General features: G+C 36.0%; 1 pseudogene; it reads right to left on the reverse strand.

Annotated features, from left to right (window-relative positions):
• LOC107690897 (neuroblastoma-amplified sequence-like) overlaps window positions 1-18,105 on the reverse strand; it is a 170,392-nt pseudogene that overhangs the window by 139,363 nt on the left and 12,924 nt on the right.

Here is an 18,105-nt window from a genome sequence, read left to right on the forward strand (position 1 = left end):
TGTGAAGACGAGTTCATTTGCAAAAACCAGTAACTCCATTTTTATTTTTAGAAGTCATGTTTTTTTATTGCGCATTCCAAGTAATATAAATTAAACTGCAGTTGGGTTGTTTTGATTAAGTAACAATAACTTAAACAAATACAGGTAATTTACAAAATTAAAGTTCATTGAAAACTAAGATCTAAACAAGCCACTAACTAAATTATTGGTGTCATTTCAAAGAACTGAAAGAGCAAGCCCATAAATAACCAACCAACAAACTAACTAATCAACAAACAACCTAACAAACAATTTAACCACAACTTTGGTGTCTTTTCACAGAAAACCAAAACCTAAGTAGACCAAACAAGCCACTAACTAAAATTAACTAAGATCTAAACAAGCCACTAACTAAATTATTGGTGTCATTTCAAAGAACTGAAAGAGCAAGCCCATAAATAACCAACCAACAAACTAACTAATCAACAAACAACCTAACAAACAATTTAACCACAACTTTGGTGTCTTTTCACAGAAAACCAAAACCTAAGTAGACCAAACAAGCCACTAACTAAAATTACATATGTACTTTTAAAGACAACTAAAACAGCAAGCCATTAACTAGCCAACCACCCAACAAACAACCTAGGCAACAAACTAACCACAGGTTTTGTGTCTTTTCTAAGACGACTGAAGCTTCAAGAGACAAGCCACTAACTAAAATTATTCCTTCAAATAAAATTATTCCTTCAGTCCTTTCAAAGACAATTAAAACACCAAGCTAACTAAGTAACACCAAGTCAGGCCCGGTTCTACAGGGGTGCTAGAGGGTGCTAAGCACCCTCAGCTAAAGCTGTATTAATCATAACCGATCATATCCAATTATAGCGGCATCGATAGAGGCATTGCCTCCTCTCACGTGACTTTCCACCATTCATCTCAATGAGCCTCCAGAAAAGTCATGGCACGCTTTAGGGTCTCTGTAGAAAGTCAATGGACCGAAGGGAGGCAAGCCTCCGCTGTAACTTTACCTGCGGGTGTCGCTGTTGGACAGTGTTACTTTATAAAAACGAGTGACTTTTAGACTTTTAATGTCATATTTAATCATATTTGCATTGTTTTATTTTTGTAATATCGATTATTTTCTCATCCACTTTTGAGGAGAGGAGACACTGCCTCCCTTGCCTCCTCGGAGGAAACGCCCCTGATATATTGGATATGATCGGTTATGATTGGATGTGATTGGTTTGTGTGATAAATCCCGCCTCTTGTTTTCGTGCAAGCTCTCGTCAGTTTTTAGTGAGCATTCAGCTTGATGAAATGAAAGATGTATCTTCGTGCCTGTGACAAAGTTTACAGGGCTTTTATGACGATGACCCGAAAATAAGTTGACTATTAAAAAGAACAGCTGAACATCAGTTCACAAATAAAAAAATATTGGTAACATTTTACAATAAGGTGTCATTTAATGAGTTAACTAACACGAACAAACAATGAACATTTATTACAGTATTTATTCATCTTTGTTTACATTAGTTAATAGTCCCCCTCACTTCTGAAATGATGGCTACGCCCCTGCACTGAAGAAACACATTTTAGAGATGACAAAATGCACTAGTCATCAGAGCTAATGTATCTTCTTCTGCTGAGCGAACTCTGTTAGAGGACTGAACTGGAAATGGACAAGAAGAAAATACAGTGATTTAGAGCGAAAATGGAACAAATAACAACCTAAAAATGCGAAAACTGGATATAATTTGTCCCGTTGGCCATTTTGAAGGCTGGGAACAGAACCAAAGAGATGAAAAAGTAGGCAGTCATATTTTCTAAAGAAAATGATGATTGGTGTTTGGCAATGCAAAAAATGTGGTGGAAACTTTACAGTACTTTCTTTCCTTCATATCATGACTGAAAAACACAATTATGTTCCTCACATATACACAAACTCCTTCCCAAATGAGACAACTTTTATTGAAAAAAGCAATGTCATGCATGTGAGCACAGTTCAACAGATTGCGATCTGAGGCCTAAAACCATACAGATAAAATAAAATTAAATTAAATAAAAATGAAAAATAAAATAAAATATAAAATAAAAATGAAAAATAAAATATAAAATAAAATAAAAATAAAATAAAATATACAATAAAATGAAAAAAATAAAATACAAATGAAATGAAAAATAAAACACTTGAACAAAACAGAAAAAACAGACCAGTTCAACAGAGGCCAGTTCTGAGGCCTAAAACCATACACAACACAACAAACTAAATAAAATGCTTGAAAAAAAAAATAAAAAAAAGGGACAAGTGGGCCAAAAACTGAAAATCAAAATGCTAATTTTAAATGTGTTTAGTTTGATAAATCTGTTTAATAAATATTAGAATATTCTAATTTAAAAAGGATTATATTAAATTAACTAGAATGTTGAATTCTATCACTACATATACACAACTCTAAACCTTCTACAACAGATTCGGTAGAAAAAAAGTCTAAAAGAAAACTTAATTTGGCTGTTTCGTTCCAGCAGAGTCGGCAGATGGCGAGAGACCACTGGTACGGCGAGAGTCCTGCAGCAGCGCTGTTAGCGCTCACAGGCTGGGGAGAGTAGGAAACCGGCCTCCAGCTGCTGAGCTGTGATGGATGTTCACTGCAGAAGCGACTGACCTCCATAAAAAGAATGGGCGGAAGGAGGGTGACCGAATCCAATACACTAAATCTATTCTGTCACCCCCATTACTGGAACATTAGGGGTGTTGCAAATGCCCTTACTCTGTGTGTCTCTCTCTTAACACACACAAACCTGTCCACTAAATCAGTGCACTCCCATACACACATACAACAAAGCGTTTAACCACCTACCTAACAAAAAACATTGCTAGATTGCAATATGTACAAAACAGAGCAGCACAAGCTCTTAGCAAGTTCTCATCTCAGTGTAAACGCAGGTATAGCTCTGTGTGTCTCTCTCTCTTAACACACACAAACCTGTCCACTAAATCAGCGCACTCCCATACACACACACCAAAGCGTGTATAGCCACCAACCTAACAAAAACATTGCTAGATTACAATATGTACAAAACAGAGCCGCACAAGCTCTCACCAAGTCCTCATCTCAGTGTAAGCGTAGGTGTAGAAGCTATTGCCTGTTTCCTCTGTTTTGATACTTTTCGTGTATATATTTAGAGTGAGCAATTACATCAGTCTTTCATGTCGGAGTTCTGAGGGCGTCAAAAGAGACAACACACTTTTGGAGTGTGTCATCGGCGAACAAGATCTGTGCAAAATCCCTAAGGAAGTCTTACCTGACGCCACAAAAGCGTTCACCGTATTAGGGCCTTCAAATCTGCAAAATCTCATTTCTTCTTGCTCAGCTATGAGGTGAAATGGAAATTAAAGCTAAACTGAAGTCTATTTTTAAGACGGCTGTCAAAAGATGCTGTTAAAAGTAATTATGAAAAATCAGTCATGTAATACTACGGATGTTACGTACAGCTGTCTGCCACTCGTGATTAATTGCTCCTTAAATACAAAGCAAGCTAAACTGAGAAAGAACAAACGACACTGAAAACAGTGGCGCAGCACAAAAGTAAAAGTGTCAGGATGAACTTGCCGGTCACTTAGGTTGTTGCTGGTAACAGAGGTCAGTGATTCAATCTCTGTGACTGTCTTGGGATATCTGATGTTTGACATTTAAGACATCTGAGCTCAAGACATGTCTGCTCTTAAATATAATGGCTCTGTTACACATTGTTCTGGACTCAAATATCCGAGGTCTTTCAGAGTGAGCTCAGATATGTCTGTCCCGAAGACGTAGTCCCTGACTTTTATCACCTACTCACTTCAGGATATGGCTAGAAATCTTTCTTTCTGAAGGAGCTCACCAAAAATTCTGCCTGCCAATATATGAAACTTACTGGAAACACAAACGAGAAACTAGAGTTAAATAAACAATAATACATAAGTCAATTTTACCTGCACTTTATGGACTTAAAGGAATAGTTCACCCAAAAATGAACATTTTGTCATCATTTACTCACCCTCATGTCATTCCATACCTGTTTATTTCTAATGTTGAACACAAAAGAAAATATTTTGAAGAACCGAACAGACGTCCATAGCAGGGAGAGAGATACTATGGAAGGTCAAGGGGGACCATCAACTGTTTGATTACCAGCATTCTTCAAAATATCTTCTTTTATGTTCAACATAAGCCACAGCCATATCACCCTGCAGCCCAAGACTGGTTGCCCACTGATATAAATGCATCATTCATTCATTCATTCATAAGGAACAAACTCATACAGGTTTGGAACGACATGAGGGTGAATAAATTATGACAATTTTCATTTTTGGGTGAACCCTTTAAAATGTTTTTGTTGCTGACCAGCAATATTATACTGGTGTTTACATTAACGTTGCCATGACTAACAGTATTTCACTTGTGTGAGGCTTTGATAATAATCAAATTAAACAAAGAATGCACATAACTTTTATTAAACGCCCCATCTAGGTTTGATTTATTATTAACTTGGCCATAAAGAGGGTCTTTCATCATCATTTACTGATAAATGGGGGACTTATGTGTATGTGACTGTTCAATCAATTCTTTTATTTTAAAATACATACAACATAATACAGAAAATTAAAACATCAAGCTGAATAAATGTGTTAATGATGTTAAACTTAGAATGAAAAGTCAACTAAAAGAAACATTTAATCACACATTTGATGTATTAATTTTGACAGTCATACATACTACCGTTCAAAAGTTTTTTTTTAATGTATTCAGCAAGGATGCATTAAATTTATCAAAGCTTTAACCAAAAAGTCCTTTTAAAAAAATATCACGGTTTCTGAAAAATAACTGTTTTTAAGCACCAAATCAGCATATTGGAATCATTTCTGAAGGATCATGTGACTGTGAAAACAGTGAAAATTTAACAATGGGAATGTAACAAATGGGAAAACAGCTATTTTAAATTGTAATATTTCACAATATTATTGTGCATTTATATTTTTTATAAATTCTGAAATACATGCAGGCTTTTTGAGCATAAGAGATTTAACATAAAAATCTTAATGACCCTAAACTTTTGAACGGCTGTGTACATATCCCTTTAGTGTTTATTTTTAGCATTTTTGGCCCAGAGCCTGCAGGTAACCTCACAGCCTGCAGTTATTTCATAATCTTAAGATCTCAAAGACTAAAGCGCATATGGAAAAGGTGCACTGCAAAATGTCTCATTTACATAACCAACCTGTTTTAAACTAGCATCTCATTCGGTCATACAGAAGACGGTACCTAATAACCTCTTTTAGTGGACCCGTCATCTAAAAATGACCTTTTCCCGTTAGGCTCTTTCAAAAAGATTTATGTGGCTTTTGTTTATCCTGTTCACGGTAGATCGGCATCCTCTAATAAGTAATTCTTACCCTGCCTTAGGCGGAAGGTCGGAGTACTCGTGAGGAGAGGTGGTTTCTGGGAAATTGCAGAGAACAGCGAGCCAGTGCTGGAGCAGCTCAGAGCCGTGGTAAGTGAAGAGAATATCCAACGCTTTCACGTTGCTCTCCTAAGAGAGAGAAAGAGACGAGAGGAACAAGATTGATAGAGATAAATAATTAATAGATGATTTTTTGAAACAGAACTAACTACGGACAGCTTTATACTCTGCAGCAATGTTTCCCACATTACAAACCCCCAGAAGCCTTTGCATTGGGCAGGTGGCCATATTTCAGACATCTACACTTTAAAATACTCACAGAATAAGGAGGGAATCCATATTTTACGCCACACGCTAGCGAGGGCGCACACACTTATCCACAAAACTGTGAAATGGTGACTATAACTCACGCCGCGGGACCCCGTTACAGACGCTCGCGTCTTTGGACGGAGAACAAAGGAAGAGAGATTTACCCTTGCGCATGTTCTTGCTGACAGAACAATATTCTGATTGCAGAACTTCTTGAAAAACTCAGCATCAAATCGCTGCTCTGCCGCATGATGTCCACCCAGAATCACCTGAAGAAAAGTTATGAAAAAAAAAAGGATTAGAGACAGATAAAGAAAGCAAAACAAGCATGAGAGTTCAGGAGAGGATCTCGCACGTATACGCCTGAGGTAAATCCTCCTAGTCCACACCACTGACATTTATCGCTTTGACATTTACAATTACAGCCTTTAAGTCGACAGGGCCGCCATGTGTATGTGTGTGCACATGTGTGTTTAATGTCTCAGAGGTCTGCTTACATTCAGAACTATTCCCATAGAAATCAATTACAGATGAAGACACTGACAAAGGCCATCCATCACAATACGAGCAGGACATTAACTATGCGATAGGATGAAACGACGACTCTCCTGCTGATGACTTTTAAATTGAAACAAAGCATTACGATATGAAGTCGTTCACACATTGATCATTTTATTCAGAAAATGGTGAGATGAAATGACTAAGATTTTTGAAATGACTATCTAAAATCCTAGTCACGCCATTCGCTGTGGGTTTATGGTTTCAGGATGATCAAAGTTACTTCAGAAGGCAGTCTGTATCATTTTACTACCAATTTATAACTGACCAACATGCAATATCTGCAATAAAATTGTTGTAATGTAGAAATAAGCAGGCTGTTTTTGCTACTGTGCCTTTAAGACTTCTATATGGAAATTACCTTGGTTATAATTGTCTAACCCTCACATACAAGCATAAATCACATCAAGGGATTGAAATGACAGCAGCTGAATACTAAACAGGTGTTGACGGGGTCTAAAATTAACTATCTGCCAAAACTGGGTGAATTGAGAAAATTTACTGAACATAAATATTTATCCAGACATGAAACATATATACAATAGAATATTTTTATTAGAGATGCACCGATCGACCGGCCAGGGACTGGAATTAGCCGGTTTTCCGCATAATTGGCCCGAACCGTGACTGGTCAGTCTGCCGGATCCGAGCCGGTCTGTTTTGACGTCACACACTTACGTTAAAATTAAGTGACTTACAGTTTAGACACAATATTGAATGTTTTTGCTCAATTTCGCTGATGAAAATAGTTCCAGTCAAAGCCACAGCAGAACTGTTTTGTGTCTCCGAGCAACAAAGCGGTGGTTCGTTACTGAATGAAACCACGTTTTTGAACGAATTAAGTGATTCAGTAATCCATTCATTAAGACAGTAGTCACTTGCCTCGTTTCTGAATGAATCATCCATTTGAATGAATCTTTTGAATGAAGGACTAAATGACTCACTCATTCAAACAGTCATTTGCTGCCACCTACTGGTTTGGTTTCATATTTAAAACTATCATTGCATTTTCCCCAACATTTCTTATTTGTATGTTTAAAAATATTTAAAACATTAATCTTATAAAATTCTTTATGCATTCGAAAGTTTGCAGTATAAATGCATTTATAGCACCTCAGCTTCATCAAACAGTCTGTGTAAATACATATAATGTCACTTCAGATGCAGCTTCTGTGTTTCCTGCAGTGGAAAAATGGATTTTGTTGATACTGATTTCATTTGAACGGTAACAGCTCTACAGTTTCTTATTATTCTAACTGAATTAATTAAAAACAATTTAAGTATTTGATGTGAAAGATGACATTTAATAAGTTTAGTGAAAAAATGACAATCTAAGAAACGCAATGGGATGACAATTTAAGAAACAGTGGGAAATTACATCCGTTTTGTTAAATAGTACAGCAACTCCTTTTCAGTTAATTGTTATTTATACCTTTTTTCAATTCACAGAGCACTTTATTTTGAGAGTTGTTTAAGTGAGAGAACATCTGTAACTTTGTCCAGAGTGGGGGAATTGTAATGTTTAATATTTTTTTATGATGTAAATATTTTTTTTGCATTAAAAAAAGTATAGATTTTTGTTTGTATATGCTGTCAATTATAGTTTTTAGAAAGAAAATCGGAATCTGACACACACACACACACACACACTATATTAGAAACACTCGGACTGGTGGCTTAATGCCCTTTAAAAAGCTGTTCTTAATCTTTTTTTTGTTTGAATTTCCTGTTAAAATATCTAAAATTCCTTTGAAACATTATGCAGTTGGTATTTAGTTGAGAAGCAATACTGAGTAAGATATTAAAACTTATCTTTAGAAAATACATCTGTAAAGTCTATTATGTCATGTGCACAGGCATTTTTTAACAAGTAAAAAAGGTGAAAGTCACCAGTACATTATAACAAAATGCAGTTATATTCAAAACATATCTTATGCAGTGGTTCTCAAGTCAATTTATCTTGTTCTACAGATTTTTTGATATTTTCTAATGAAAAACAAAGTCCAAAAAAACTAATTAAAAACTCATTAAGAAGTCCTTTTTTGTAGTGTGTGTTGCCACAGAGTTTTGAAGAGGAAAAAAACATACTAGAGGGATCAGAGCGATAAATTGGAGTATAGGTTAGATATGATATTATGTAAATTAGGGTAGTATAAAGTGCTACCAGCTTAGTTTCCCAAAACAGTCTATTTGGACTGGGGAGGAAGAACAAAGAAAATCCTGTTCTCCATAATATATCTTTTTAAACCCAAATTGGTTTCTATTAAAGCCAGATTCTGGAATTTTAAAGCTTTATTGAATACAAAAGTATCGTTTTTTGGAAAGTGTAACCTCATAAGTGGCCAAGCGGTCCAGATAGCAGAGAAGCTTCAATCTACTTCTGCAGAGCTCCTTCTGCTCTAGAGTCAGTCTGGAAGAGCATGAGATCAACAGGATTAAACATGCAAACACACAGTCTTATCTGGAGCTTATCAGCATCCTTCCAATTCAGAGAGCCACCGCTAATATCCATGAAAAAGGTGTAATGAAATAAGGCTTCACACACTCTGGGGGAGGGGTGGAGGATTTGACAGGCATGTGCGTAGAGGCTTACAGATGTAATGAAAGCCATTACAAGGAAATACAGATGAATGGGATGATTTGAGATTGAAGAAAAAAAGTGGAATAAACAGAGGGAGAACAGTGCTGAAAGGGTAGTGAGCCATTATAGACCCAGATTAGGTCATCAAAGACAGCCTAATGTGAGGCGACCGCTGCCTGATTGCCTGGATGCCCATGCGAGTGCGCGCGTGTATCAGTCAGCATGAGAATCCACAGAAGGCAATTACAATCTCATCTCATTCTCTCTGCATTACTGCGGAAACCCGAGCATCCTGTTGTATGCGAATGAGATCCGCACACGAGCACAGATCATTGGACTGGGGGAGAATATTGAACTGCAGGATGTTATCACAAAGCAAACATGATAAAAGAAGATTGAAAGGATAGCCTATGCATAACCACACTCGCTCGTGGACGCTTAGCGCACATCTATCGCCGGCCGCCACACGCTAGAGCGATTCTATTCCAGTCGTACCGATTGTAATGAAACTAAAGCAGAATTCAATGGCATGTCAAGGGTTTATGGATAGCCTGACTGTAGAAGCAGCATTTTAAAAGCGCACTGAATCGGCATGCAGCTAACAACTAGTGTGATGAAGGTCGCTCGTCTTTAAAAGTGTCAAAACGCAACATACACCTAACACTGACTACTGACATGGTCAAACTTGAAAAAAAACTATAATAACCATTTAAGAACTTGTACAAGTAAACGTCAATAGAATGATTGCAAAGCAGGCTGGTTTAAGAGAGGAGAAAATAAATAGGCTATTGATTTGTCACAGTTTTGAAAAAAAAGAAAAATAAATAAAAGAGGCACTGGTTAGTAATAGCTAACATTCCTAACTAATACATGATGCTTTTTTTTTTTTTTCAAATTTAGACCAATTTTTCAACAAAACAAGGATTAAAAAGTCATTAAATACAGGGTTTTAATCACAAAAACTATTTTAAACACCACATCAATAACGCAATTAACAAGATGCATGCAAATTGACATCAACATAAGGTGCCACTGATGCAATGCGTCATTTCATTTCAAGCAACACTGCATTTTTGCCTCAGGGCCCCTTTAACTCAGCAGTTTGAGGCTCTTCTGTCTTTGTGGCCTCAAATTTAAGACAATATCTATGATTTATACACAATATATGATATTTAAGGCTTTTTACTTTGTAATAAAAAAATATAGATGACTTCAAACGTTTAATTCTTATTTAAATGAGAGCTAGAGGAGGTGTAAGCCCAAATAAAGTGGGAGAAATGGTGTGACAATAAACAATAAAGATGGATATATCAAAACACCAATCAGCATGCAAATTGTTGTAAAAACGAAATGGCCAATTGCAGCCAAGTAGGTAAATTTATGATGAATACTGAACGGTCAGTCTGATGAAGTGTATTTTCTGTGCTACTGGCACCATCAAATGTTTACAAACAGGTCCTGCTGCTGGCAAAAGCATTTTCATATATTGTTCCAGCTTATCAAAAAAAATTACACTGCCTTCAAAGTGCACCTGGAAAACTTGTTTCTCCAAATCGGCCATTCGTTATTACAACATGACATGCATTCAAGTCAGAAACATAATAGGGGGAAAATACAAAAGAAACACTTTGTGAACAATAAACCTAAATAACTACATATGAGATCAAACTGATGAAAACTGTTCATTTATATAACTTATTTTTACATAGTATTTAACAAAAAAAGTAAACCCTGAAAGTTGAGTGATTAACTTTACACTTGTTGTCTATAAGCCAATCCGTACACCGCACCATTAAAATTACTGAAATAAAGCATGTATATATCAAAAATAATTCATATTCAAAATCATTCAATAGTGCAATAATCAAAGTATACAGATTAGAGCTATGTATTATTATAAATTAATATATCTAATTTTATATAGATCAGTGTTTCCGCAACAACACTACAATTCGTCTATCATCTAGAATTATGATATTTTGGGCTCCACTTGACTAGTTTCAGTAATATAATGTGCTTGTGACACGTAATTTAAATGATATTTACATTTTCTTCATTAAGGCTCAATAAAATTAGATTATTATGCTCATAATATAAAGCAAAGAGAAGACAAATGTTGTATTAAAATGCAAAACAGAAGCATTGTCCCCATTTTATATTTTATTTTATAAATAAGGTTTAAAATAGGCAGCACACATAAGCCTGAAATGATCTCGAAAACTGCTGCATGTTTGAAAGGAGTCCGTGCTGCAGCTGAATTAACTGCAGGCAGTGTCATTTTCAACAGGGAGAAAAATCACTGTGAGACTGAAGCCTGATTGACAGGCAGACATTGTTAAGGGGAATCACTATCAAAATATGCAGTGTAGCTGTGATGGTGAAAGGAGAGAGGAGCATTGAACTTCCTCTAACACACACACACACACACACACACCTACAACGAAACCCAGCGATCTGATCGATACTACCCCATTGCTATAATGGCGGCGTAGTTAAAAAGAAATTAACAGAATGATGATTGTGTTTTTTTGACGTTGCATTACCACAGCTGAACGTCGGGAGAAATTGAAGTACACCCCATTAGAGTCGTTCTCTCTTTCTCAATGTTGATGTGCCTGTCTATTTTCTCTTTCTGTCACTCTTTATCTTCCTTCTTCATCGCTTTTATCTCTTTTGCTCTCTAAAAGCTTGTTTCTCTTTTTCCTTCCGTCTCGGCATTATTTCTCCATTTTTCATCGGTTTTCTCTCGGTCAATCACTATTTCTCCCTCGATGGAGTGAAAAGGACATCATGCATCATACACAGAGACAGACACTCATAAACAGCCATATTAACACGCACATTAAATATGATGACTGCATACAAACAAACAGCCTGAGGAGTAAACATACAAACACACACTCTGGTGTCAGACCGCTGGCGGAAACGTACAGTAATTAAGTGCAAATTAGATACAGTTCTGTGTGATATGCATGGAGAGCGTGTGTACGTGTTTAACTGAGTTACTCTATGAAAAATGAGGCAATTTTGTCTGTGTGTAAACAAGTGTGTTTTGATTGGTGCAGTTTACAGCAAATGTTAGCCAATTTACGATTTTTTTGTCTATATCTTCCTCCCTATCGAGTGTGTGAGCGTTCATAATTTGTGTTCACCGAGGGCTCTTTCATTAAAGGCCTCTTGGGCAAAGCACAACAGAGGCATAAATTACCTTATGCAGATTAGAAATAAATCTATAAACGGCTTTAATTTTATCCTGCTCCTCTTCCTCTCGCTTCTCTTTATCTGTCTCCCGTTCTTTCTCTCCCTTCCCATCTGTGCTGTCTCCAAGATCTCTTCTACTGAATTTAACTTCCTCATGAGCTTTATGAGAACATCTACAAGGAGTGGGTCACGTCCAACAACCAACTAGTGCATTAGTGAGGTCGACTAGTTTATCTGTATTTTTTTCTTTCTTTTTATCATTACATTTTAGCGGTGGTGCTTTAATTAGTGCGCTGAGAGCACGCTGTGCTTTAGCTCTTGGGCAGAATGCATGGTAAAACTATTCAGGATAATTCAAAAAGTTATTAAGTCAAGTTAAAAATAGTCCAGCTTTTAAACATGCCATGTAATCAAATTTGGAGTTTTGTGGCTTTTAGTACGTGACTATCAGTTTTGTGACTGCTGTATGTGCTAGTGCAGGGGTTTTTAAACTAGGGTCCGAGGATCCCACAAAGGGTATATGGGGGCAAAAAGGACTTTACAAAATATATTTTTTGGATATATTTGGATAACTAAGTTTATAAATTTAAATTCACTCAAATAGTGGACAGAAAAAAATACAGTCAATATATGCGGTAATACATAATTAGAATATACTATATAAATAAAAATAAATATTTTCCAGGTAACATTTAAATAGTTTTGTTTTGATTTAATACTGTGACAAATTAAAAGGCTTTTTTTTTGTTAAATTATTAATCAACTATTTGTGGAAACAACATGCCTGTAAAATATTTCATACAGTACAGTATATTGTTTTTTTTTTGGGGGGGGTCATCTGAAACCCTGCACTCCCAAAAGTTGGCAAAATAATTATTCTTTTTAAATTATGAATTATGATTTTTTTTTATGTATATATGTGACCCTGGACCACAAAACCAGTCATAAAGGTCAATTTTGTTTAAATGGAGATTTATACAGAATCTGAAAGCTGAATAAATAAGCTTTCCCTTGATGTATGGTTTGTTAGGATAGAACAATATTTGATTGATATACAACTATTTGAATATCTGGAATCTGAGGGTGAAAAAAAATATTCAGATTCCAGATATTAATAAAATAAGTAATAAAATAAGACAAAATAAAATCTAAATATTTAGAAAATCGCCTTTAAAGTTGTCCAAATTAATTGTCCTTAGCAATGCATATTACTAATCAAAACTTAAGTTTTGATACATTTATGGTAGGAAATTTACAAAATATCTTCATGGAACATGATCTTTACATAATATCCTAATGATTTGGCATAAAAGAAAAATAAATAATTTGTGACCCATACAATGTTTTGTTGGCTATTGCTACAAATATATGCCTTATGACTGGTTTTGTGGTCCAGGGTCACACACACACACATATATATATATATTAGGGTTGTCATCTTTAACGCGTTAACGCATGCGATTAATTTTACAATCCTTAACGCGTTAAATCAGCAGGCGGTTGGTTTAGAGTTATTTTGGCATCTCCATGTGGTCCTGTTCAGTATCGCAACTTGGCTTCTCTAAAATGTAAAAAAGCTCTTTGTACACGTACTATAAAATTCTGATTTTTTTTTCTTTCATATGTGCTTATATGGGCTCCTTATATCATTTGGTTCTTTGGTGTCCTTTTGGAGTTTCTAAGTGTCCTTTTTTGGAAAGACATCTAAATTTATCTTGAAAAAAAAGGCAGAAAATATAGATTTTTGAGAATCACCCTTCAATCTTTTGGTTTACTTTGCTGGATATAGCAAATTATGACAAAATAAACATTTGAAACAAGATAAATGGTCTATGCTTAATTTCATGAAGTGTGCGATTAACCGTGATTAATCACAGAAAAAGGATGTGATTCATTAGATTACAAATTTTAATCGATTGACAGCCCTAATATACAGTATATACATATACACACACACACACACACATGTATATACATACACATGTATACAAATATATATATGTGTGTGTTATAACATTTATGTGATATTAATAAAATGTAGGGGAAAAAATTATAAAAATAATTTATTTTGCCAACTTCTATACACATTATATATAGGATTTAAATGCAGCCTAATTATAGAGGGCTTCCTCTATATACAGATGTTCATGTGTGCATGTGAGAGAGCCTACTTGCTAAAGTCCACATTCTTGAGGAGTTCCTGTCTCTTATTGGCTTCCCTCTCTTTTTTTTGCTCCATCTCTTCCTCCATGGAAAGGAAGTCTTCGTATGGAGCATTGTCCAGATCCAAATCACCTGACAAGATGAATCTATGACAAGAGACAACCTGGTTAACATACAGCCAAAGAGGAGATCCGTAGATCTGTGTTAGGATGGGTCACACACCTGCCCTGGTCTTCTCCATCACCGATGGCGATCAATGCTTCAAGGTCGGTTCCTTTCAGGCCGCACTGCAGGAGCTCTTTGTCCGCATCCACATTCTCTGGAACCCGCTCCACACACTCATGCAGAACCCATGATCTTTTCTTTATCTTACTCTGTGGAAAAAAGAAAAATTTAAGAACTACTCATACTAAGCACCCATTTTGATCACAAAAAAAGAATGCATGCCTAGGGAACCCTACACTTCAAGTACAAACAAAGAATAAATAAATAATAAAAATAAATGTACAAGTTTGCATTAAAGCAAAAGAACAACTACAGTGGGGAAAATGCTTGTGATTTGTATGGGTTGTTTGCATTGCAAAATGTTTTTGTTACAAATACTGTCGTTAAGGATCGACTTTTACCAAGTAGTCCTGAATGGAAGCGATGCGGACTGTAGATTTTCTCCACTGTCTCTGATAGACAAGATCAGAATCCAGACCATATGCTTGAGCAAGAGAGAGAGCCTCTCCATACTCCTCGTTATCAATCTGTGAACACACACAAATCACCAGATAAACTTCTACTGAAAGTGCTCTAATTAATGGTCCATCTAAGACTCATGGACCTGTTAATATTACAGCAATAAAGTAAATCTATTAGGAGCTGAGGTATCTCACAAAACGCTGTTTTGTTACTTTGAGGTTGACATCTTCATGCTGTTTCCTGTCTGAATCCCTCCTGCATTCATCTTCCTCCCTCACTTTCATTCCACACTCGGAAGGTTTTGTGAAGCGACTATATGTAAAAGGCTAAGCTCATGAATATTAATGAACTTGTGCTGATGTTGCTAGGTACTGTTCAAGGTCTACGTAATCTTTGTAGATCATCTGCTCATGTTACATGAATTGTTATTCTTGTGAAAAGCCTTCACCTTTATTTATAATGTGCAACATGAGGGTGAGTTTGTTTGTTTTTTAAAATGTCATACCAGCTTCTTTGGCTATTTTCAAGGCGAAAACCATACTTGAGATAAACCAACCTGAGAATGAAATAGAACCTAAAGATATTTCAAACTAGTGGTCGACCGATATGGGTTTTTTGACAGCCGATGCCGATATCTTGGAAAGCAGGGTGGCCGATGGCCGATATAAAGCCGATATAATTTTATTTATTTTAATTTATATTTAAGAAATTTTAAATCATTTGAAAATGGATTAAAAATAATTGTGTAAAATAAACATACTTATACTTTAGAAGACAAAGCATTTTTCACAAATAAATAAATATTTAATAAAAATCTAATTAAAAAAAGAAGTAAACAGGGTAACAAACAGGGCACTCAGTATTCTGGGAAGTTCGTGTGAATCATTTTTTTTTGTTTTCAAATAAAGCCAAGGTAACACTCATTTTACATATAGCACGCAATGAAAATGGCATGAATATGGCAGTGGGCAACTGCATAAAGCGCAGCATAATTTGAAATCACTAACTTAGTTTAAAGTTTGTCGATCGCGCGGTATACATTTTAATTAATTTGTTTAACAGTTCTATCTGATTATTAGATAGACTTATATCCATATTAGACAGAACTGAATGACGACAGTGAACAAGAGGGAGAATGTGAGCGGTGTGCGCTCAGGCGCTGCGGCCGCCGTTCTCAGCGCCGTCAAAATAAAAGTCCCGCCTCGAACATATCGGCCAAACAGAAAAACTTATCGGCCGATGCCGATATTTTAAAAATGCCAAATATCGGCCGATATATCGGCCTTAGTGATATATCAGTCGACCACTTTTTAAAACCCACTTTTCCTAAAAATTCTAAAGCTAAAATATGGATTGACTTGATTAAAAACCTTTTCATGTGTATCAACAGAATAAAACAATTTTCTCAGAGGAGTAGATATATTACAATCCCATGAGTGACTGACTGAATTTTCATTTTTTGGTGAACCATCCCTTTATAGAGTACAACAGTCGGGTTCCAGAAGTAAAAATTCCATGTATTTTCTCCATAAAGGAATTCATATTTTATGCTAACTTTTTAAGATAAATTCCTGGTGAAAAACTACATTACCCATGATTCTGTTAAGAAATTGCCATCAGAAAATAGCAAATCACATCAAAAGAACTCTATAGCACCCTCATACTCCCAATGAAGCACTGTGAATGGAAAAAAGTCTTTCTCCATAAGCTCTGAAAATACTTACATTTTATATAAGTTAAATCATAAGTTTATTTATTCGGTGAGTAGCTTTGTAATAGGCAGGAAAATGTACAGTCATCTGCTCATTATAAAGACTCTACCTTACATTTCAGCCAAGTACGTTTGGTTGAGTGTGTGGTTTTGCTCCGTCTTGTTGTTATAGTACTCACCTTCCTCTGGTAGAGCTCCTCTGGTGTGGTGGACCTCAGGATGACCAGGCAGTAGTTCTTGATAACAGTGTGTGACCGTTTTCGGGGAGGGGTGAAGCGTTCCATCTTAGTCACATAGTACAGGCCCTGCTTCACATATCTGAAATAGGACTATGATTCCTCCGAAAAAATCCGAGGACTCTTCGTCCGAGTCGGAGTCATCATCTCCATCGTCCTCTTCACCCGTCACGCTGCTCTCCAGACGAGAGCGCTTATGGGCCAGCTTTACCTCACACTGAGAGGACAGAGAGAGACTGAAGGAGAGAGATTAAGAAGATTTGGTTGGCTGACTCGAGGACAATGAAAAGTTAATGGAACTTTCTGGAACAATTTTTCGACTATTTAAAAACAACAAAAAAAAACAAGATTGGATGATTTTAAATATCAACTTGGAAGACTAACAAACATCGTTTACGCAGGACACAAACACATTTTCCTGGCAGTACCTGTTTGTTTCTCTCTCTCACACACTGAAAAATCTATCAAACAAACTTCACACAGTCGACACCGCAGCTGTGTGCTTCATTTCCCTAAGGAGTGAGGAAACCGTCAACCGAACATACAGCCAGAATAAAAACCGACATCTCTCTCATGTTCTCACTTTCCTTCTTTTCTCATCCCTCTGTACTCCCCTCCAGGTTCACATCTCTCTAGCTGTGAGAGCTTTACATCAATGGTAAGCACCAAAAAACAATGAGGTGGAGATGGAAGAGATGAGATTTTTTCTCCTCTGAGGATGAGGGGCAGTAAAGCACTTTTATGATGATGGCCTAAAGATAGAGAGAGAGTGTCTGAATAACACGACTTCCTTTACAGAAGTAATTACTGTCATCAGCGGCTATGAATGAAAGACAACGTTCTGGAGGGAGAAGTGTGTTGTCTCTAGGGCTTAAAATAATACATTTTTCTTTTGACAATATTATATTATTGTTTAAAAGTTTGGGGTCAAAAGTTTATGCTTACTACGGCTGCATTTATTTGATAAAAAAAACAGTAAAAACCTTTAAAAAACTAAAATACCCATTTTCAATACATTTTAAAACTTTTTTATGGCAAAGCTGAACTTTCAAACTTTTAGCAGTCATATTCCAGTCTTCAGTGTCACATGATCCTTCAGAAATCATTCTAATATGCTGACCTGGTGATCAAGAAATATTTTGCATTTTTTACAATGTTGAAAACAGTTCTGCTTAATAATTTTGTGGAAACCATGATCATTTTTTGTAGGATTTTTGATTAATAGAAAGCTAAAA

Source organism: Sinocyclocheilus anshuiensis, unplaced genomic scaffold (genome assembly GCF_001515605.1).
Source record: "Sinocyclocheilus anshuiensis isolate Anshui unplaced genomic scaffold, SAMN03320099.WGS_v1.1 scaffold3034, whole genome shotgun sequence".
NCBI lineage: Eukaryota > Metazoa > Chordata > Actinopteri > Cypriniformes > Cyprinidae > Sinocyclocheilus > Sinocyclocheilus anshuiensis.